This window comes from Columba livia, unplaced genomic scaffold, assembly GCF_036013475.1.
Source record: "Columba livia isolate bColLiv1 breed racing homer unplaced genomic scaffold, bColLiv1.pat.W.v2 Scaffold_103, whole genome shotgun sequence".
In the NCBI taxonomy this organism is placed as follows: Eukaryota; Metazoa; Chordata; class Aves; order Columbiformes; family Columbidae; genus Columba; species Columba livia.
The window spans coordinates 2,048,749-2,055,460 of NW_027043008.1; positions in this window are offsets into that span (position 1 = coordinate 2,048,749).

Here is a 6,712-nt window from a genome sequence, read left to right on the forward strand (position 1 = left end):
TGTGACAAAGGTTCTATGTCAGCTGGGTGTGGCAGCCAGGCGCCCCCTAGGGGATGGGCAGCCTGTCAGCCCCGGGCCTGTCACTGCCTGGTGTCCCTGCTGCCACCAGCCAGGCCTCTGAAAACTTGTCAAACCATGCCCAGACTTGGGGCCAGTTTGGCCCAAAGTCTGCAAGAGACAAGTCGGGAAGAAAGATATGGGACAGAGGGAGAAAGCGAAGGGAGCAGGAGAAAGGGAAGGAAGAATAAAAAGTAGTGTTGGGCTGCAGGAGTGAGATGGAGGAATTGCAAGAAAAGAGGCAGGAAGCAGGAGAGTGAGAGAAAAGGAAAGAAGAGACATGCAGCCAGACGAGGGCTTAGTGAGAGAGGATGGGACAGAGAACAGGATGAGAAGGAAAGAAGGCAAGGCTAGGACAGGCAAGGACAGGCAAGGCAAGGCTAGGCTGCAGGACATGTTTTTGCTTTATAGTTTCTAGCACATTCGTCTTCAGACTAGGAGGAAAGCCATAAGACCATATGGATTAGGCCCAAGCAAAAACCCCAGCTACTTGAGACTCTTAGACTAAGCCTAAAATACCAAGATCTCTCCATAAGGATGATTTTTATACTGTACTTCCACAATCTGCTGGCAGTACAAAAAAATAAGCTACAGATCTCCTTAGGCTGAGTCATGGTGCTTTGGGGCAGGGACCATGCATATCATGGGAATATTTCACAGTTTCTGCTCTGTTTTCAGTGTATGACACCAAAACACCCACCTGATGACATCCTTTCAAGAGCAAAGGCAGCAATTTGCAGAATTCCGCTTCTTAGGGGAAGTGAGAAATTGCTGAGCTGACACCAAGTCCTGCAGTGTCCCTGTCACCTGCAGAGCCACCGCATCCTCGCCACGGCAGCGGGCATTGTGACAAAGGTTCTATGTCAGCTGGGTGTGGCAGCCAGGCGCCCCCTAGGGGATGGGGAGCCTGTCAGCCCCGGGCCTGTCACTGCCTGGTGTCCCAGCTGCCACCAGCCAGGCCTCTGAAAACTTGTCAAACCATGCCCAGACTTGGGGCCAGTTTGGCCCAAAGTCTGCAAGAGACAAGTCGGGAAGAAAGATATGGGACAGAGGGAGAAAGCGAAGGGAGCAGGAGAAAGGGAAGGAAGAATAAAAAGTAGTGTTGGGCTGCAGGAGTGAGATGGAGGAATTGCAAGAAAAGAGGCAGGAAGCAGGAGAGTGAGAGAAAAGGAAAGAAGAGACATGCAGCCAGACGAGGGGTTAGTGAGAGAGGATGGGACAGAGAACAGGATGAGAAGGAAAGAAGGCAAGGCTAGGACAGGCAAGGACAGGCAAGGCAAGGCTAGGCTGCAGGACATGTTTTTGCTTTATAATTTCTAGCACATTCGTCTTCAGATGAGGAGGAAAGCCATAAGACCGTATGGATTAGGCCCAAGCAAAAACCCCAGCTACTTGAGACACTTAGACTAAGCCTAAAATACCAAGATCTCTCCATAAGGATGGTTTTTATACTATACTTCCACAATCTGCTGGCAGTACAAAGAAATAAGCTGCAGATCTCCTTAGGCTGAGTCATGGTGCTTTGGGGCAGGGACCGTGCATATCATGGGAATATTTCACAGTTTCTGCTCTGTTTTCAGTGTATGACACCAAAACACCCACCTGATGACATCCTTTCAAGAGCAAAGGCAGCAATTTGCAGAATTCCGCTTCTTAAAGGAAAGTGAGAAATTGCTGAGCTGACACCAAGTCCTGCAGTGTCCCTGTCACTTGCAGAGCCACCGCATCCTCGCCACGGTAGCGGGCATTGTGACAAAGGTTCTATGTCAGCTGGGTGTGGCAGCCAGGCGCCCCCTAGGGGATGGGGAGCCTGTCAGCCCCGGGCCTGTCACTGCCTGGTGTCCCAGCTGCCACCAGCCAGGCCTCTGAAAACTTGTCAAACCATGCCCAGACTTGGGGCCAGTTTGGCCCAAAGTCTGCAAGAGACAAGTCGGGAAGAAAGATATGGGACAGAGGGAGAAAGCGAAGGGAGCAGGAGAAAGGGAAGGAAGAATAAAAAGTAGTGTTGGGCTGCAGGAGTGAGATGGAGGAATTGCAAAAAAAGAGGCAGGAAGCAGGAGAGTGAGAGAAAAGGAAAGTAGAGACATGCAGCCAGACGAGGGCTTAGTGAGAGAGGATGGGACAGAGAACAGGATGAGAAGGAAAGAAGGCAAGGCTAGGACAGGCAAGGACAGGCAAGGCAAGGCTAGGCTGCAGGACATGTTTTTGCTTTATAGTTTCTAGCACATTCGTCTTCAGACTAGGAGGAAAGCCATAAGACCGTATGGATTAGGCCCAAGCAAAAACCCCAGCTACTTGAGACTCTTAGACTAAGCCTAAAATACCAAGATCTCTCCATAAGGATGGTTTTTATACTGTACTTCCACAATCTGCTGGCAGTACAAAAAAATAAGCTGCAGATCTCCTTAGGCTGAGTCATGGTGCTTTGGGGCAGGGACCATGCATATCATGGGAATATTTCACAGTTTCTGCTCTGTTTTCAGTGTATGACACCAAAACACCCACCTGATGACATCCTTTCAAGAGCAAAGGCAGCAATTTGCAGAATCCCGCTTCTTAGGGGAAGTGAGAAATTGCTGAGCTGACACCAAGTCCTGCAGTATCCCTGTCACCTGCAGAGCCACCGCATCCTCGCCACGGTAGCGGGCATTGTGACAAAGGTTCTATGTCAGCTGGGTGTGGCAGCCAGGCGCGCCCTAGGGGATGGGGAGCCTGTCAGCCCCGGGCCTGTCACTGCCTGGTGTCCCTGCTGCCACCAGCCAGGCCTCTGAAAACTTGTCAAACCATGCCCAGACTTGGGGCCAGTTTGGCCCAAAGTCTGCAAGAGACAAGTCGGGAAGAAAGATATGGGACAGAGGGAGAAAGCGAAGGGAGCAGGAGAAAGGGAAGGAAGAATAAAAAAGTAGTGTTGGGCTGCAGGAGTGAGATGGAGAAATTGCAAGAAAAGAGGCAGGAAGCAGGAGAGTGAGAGAAAAGGAAAGAAGAGACATGCAGCCAGACGAGGGCTTAGTGAGAGAGGATGGGACAGAGAACAGGATGAGAAGGACATAAGGCAAGGCTAGGACAGGCAAGGACAGGCAAGGCAAGGCTAGGCTGCAGGACATGTTTTTGCTTTATAGTTTCTAGCACATTCGTCTTCAGACTAGGAGGAAAGCCATAAGACCATATGGATTAGGCCCAAGCAAAAACCCCAGCTACTTGAGACACTTAGACTAAGCCTAAAATACCAAGATCTCTCCATAAGGATGATTTTTATACTGTACTTCCACAATCTGCTTGCAGTACTAAAAAAATCAGCTGCAGATCTCCTTAGGCTGAGTCATGGTGCTTTGGGGCAGGGACCATGTATATCATGGGAATATTTCACAGTTTTTGCTCTGTTTTCAGTGTATGACACCAAAACACCCACCTGATGACATCCTTTCAAGAGCAAAGGCAGCAATTTGCAGAATTCCGCTTCTTAGGGGAAGTGAGAAATTGCTGAGCTGACACCAAGTCCTGCAGTGTCCCTGTCACCTGCAGAGGCACCGCATCCTCGCCACGGTAGCGGGCATTGTGACAAAGGTTCTATGTCAGCTGGGTGTGGCAGCCAGGCGCCCCCTAGGGGATGGGGAGCCTGTCAGCCCCGGGCCTGTCACTGCCTGGTGTCCCAGCTGCCACCAGCCAGGCCTCTGAAAACTTGTCAAACCATGCCCAGACTTGGGGCCAGTTTGGCCCAAAGTCTCCAAGAGACAAGTCGGGAAGAAAGATAGGGGACAGAGGGAGAAAGCGAAGGGAGCAGGAGAAAGGGAAGGAAGAATAAAAAGTAGTGTTGGGCTGCAGGAGTGAGATGGAGGAATTGCAAGAAAAGAGGCAGGAAGCAGGAGAGTGAGAGAAAAGGAAAGAAGAGACATGCAGCCAGACGAGGGCTTAGTGAGAGAGGATGGGAGAGAGAAGAGGATGAGAAGGAAAGAAGGCAAGGCTAGGACAGGCAAGGACAGGCAAGGCAAGGCTAGGCTGCAGGACATGTTTTTGCTTTATAGTTTCTAGCACATTCGTCTTCAGACTAGGAGGAAAGCCATAAGACCGTATGGATTAGGCCCAAGCAAAAACCCCAGCTACTTGAGACTCTTAGACTAAGCCTAAAATACCAAGATCTCTCCATAAGGATGGTTTTTATACTGTACTTCCACAATCTGCTGGCAGTACAAAAAAATAAGCTGCAGATCTCCTTAGGCTGAGTCATGGTGCTTTGGGGCAGGGACCATGCATATCATGGGAATATTTCACAGTTTCTGCTCTGTTTTCAGTGTATGACACCAAAACACCCACCTGATGACATCCTTTCAAGAGCAAAGGCAGCAATTTGCAGAATTCCGCTTCTTAGGGGAAGTGAGAAATTGCTGAGCTGACACCAAGTCCTGCAGTGTCCCTGTCACCTGCAGAGCCACCGCATCCTCGCCACGGCAGCGGGCATTGTGACAAAGGTTCTATGTCAGCTGGGTGTGGCAGCCAGGCGCCCCCTAGGGGATGGGGAGCCTGTCAGCCCCGGGCCTGTCACTGCCTGGTGTCCCAGCTGCCACCAGCCAGGCCTCTGAAAACTTGTCAAACCATGCCCAGACTTGGGGCCAGTTTGGCCCAAAGTCTGCAAGAGACAAGTCGGGAAGAAAGATATGGGACAGAGGGAGAAAGCGAAGGGAGCAGGAGAAAGGGAAGGAAGAATAAAAAGTAGTGTTGGGCTGCAGGAGTGAGATGGAGGAATTGCAAGAAAAGAAGCAGGAAGCAGGAGAGTGAGAGAAAAGGAAAGAAGAGACATGCAGCCAGACGAGGGCTTAGTGAGAGAGGATGGGACAGAGAACAGGATGAGAAGGAAAGAAGGCAAGGCTAGGACAGGCAAGGACAGGCAAGGCAAGGCTAGGCTGCAGGACATGTTTTTGCTTTATAATTTCTAGCACATTCGTCTTCAGATGAGGAGGAAAGCCATAAGACCGTATGGATTAGGCCCAAGCAAAAACCCCAGCTACTTGAGACACTTAGACTAAGCCTAAAATACCAAGATCTCTCCATAAGGATGGTTTTTATACTATACTTCCACAATCTGCTGGCAGTACAAAGAAATAAGCTGCAGATCTCCTTAGGCTGAGTCATGGTGCTTTGGGGCAGGGACCGTGCATATCATGGGAATATTTCACAGTTTCTGCTCTGTTTTCAGTGTATGACACCAAAACACCCACCTGATGACATCCTTTCAAGAGCAAAGGCAGCAATTTGCAGAATTCCGCTTCTTAAAGGAAAGTGAGAAATTGCTGAGCTGACACCAAGTCCTGCAGTGTCCCTGTCACTTGCAGAGCCACCGCATCCTCGCCACGGTAGCGGGCATTGTGACAAAGGTTCTATGTCAGCTGGGTGTGGCAGCCAGGCGCCCCCTAGGGGATGGGGAGCCTGTCAGCCCCGGGCCTGTCACTGCCTGGTGTCCCAGCTGCCACCAGCCAGGCCTCTGAAAACTTGTCAAACCATGCCCAGACTTGGGGCCAGTTTGGCCCAAAGTCTGCAAGAGACAAGTCGGGAAGAAAGATATGGGACAGAGGGAGAAAGCGAAGGGAGCAGGAGAAAGGGAAGGAAGAATAAAAAGTAGTGTTGGGCTGCAGGAGTGAGATGGAGGAATTGCAAGAAAAGAGGCAGGAAGCAGGAGAGTGAGAGAAAAGGAAAGAAGAGACATGCAGCCAGACGAGGGCTTAGTGAGAGAGGATGGGACAGAGAACAGGATGAGAAGGAAAGAAGGCAAGGCTAGGACAGGCAAGGACAGGCAAGGCAAGGCTAGGCTGCAGGACATGTTTTTGCTTTATAGTTTCTAGCACATTCGTCTTCAGACTAGGAGGAAAGCCATAAGACCGTATGGATTAGGCCCAAGCAAAAACCCCAGCTACTTGAGACACTTAGACTAAGCCTAAAATACCAAGATCTCTCCATAAGGATGATTTTTATACTGTACTTCCACAATCTGCTTGCAGTACTAAAAAAATCAGCTGCAGATCTCCTTAGGCTGAGTCATGGTGCTTTGGGGCAGGGACAATGCATATCATGGGAATATTTCACAGTTTTTGCTCTGTTTTCAGTGTATGACACCAAAACACCCACCTGATGACATCCTTTCAAGAGCAAAGGCAGCAATTTGCAGAATTCCGCTTCTTAGGGGAAGTGAGAAATTGCTGAGCTGACACCAAGTCCTGCAGTGTCCCTGTCACCTGCAGAGCCACCACATCCTCGCCACGGTAGCGGGCATTGTGACAAAGGTTCTATGTCAGCTGGGTGTGGCAGCCAGGCGCCCCCTAGGGGATGGGGAGCCTGTCAGCCCCGGGCCTGTCACTGCCTGGTGTCCCAGCTGCCACCAGCCAGGCCTCTGAAAACTTGTCAAACCATGCCCAGACTTGGGGCCAGTTTGGCCCAAAGTCTGCAAGAGACAAGTCGGGAAGAAAGATATGGGACAGAGGGAGAAAGCGAAGGGAGCAGGAGAAAGGGAAGGAAGAATAAAAAGTAGTGTTGGGCTGCAGGAGTGAGATGGAGGAATTGCAAGAAAAGAGGCAGGAAGCAGGAGAGTGAGAGAAAAGGAAAGAAGAGACATGCAGCCAGACGAGGGCTTAGTGAGAGAGGATGGGACAGAGAACAGGATGAGAAG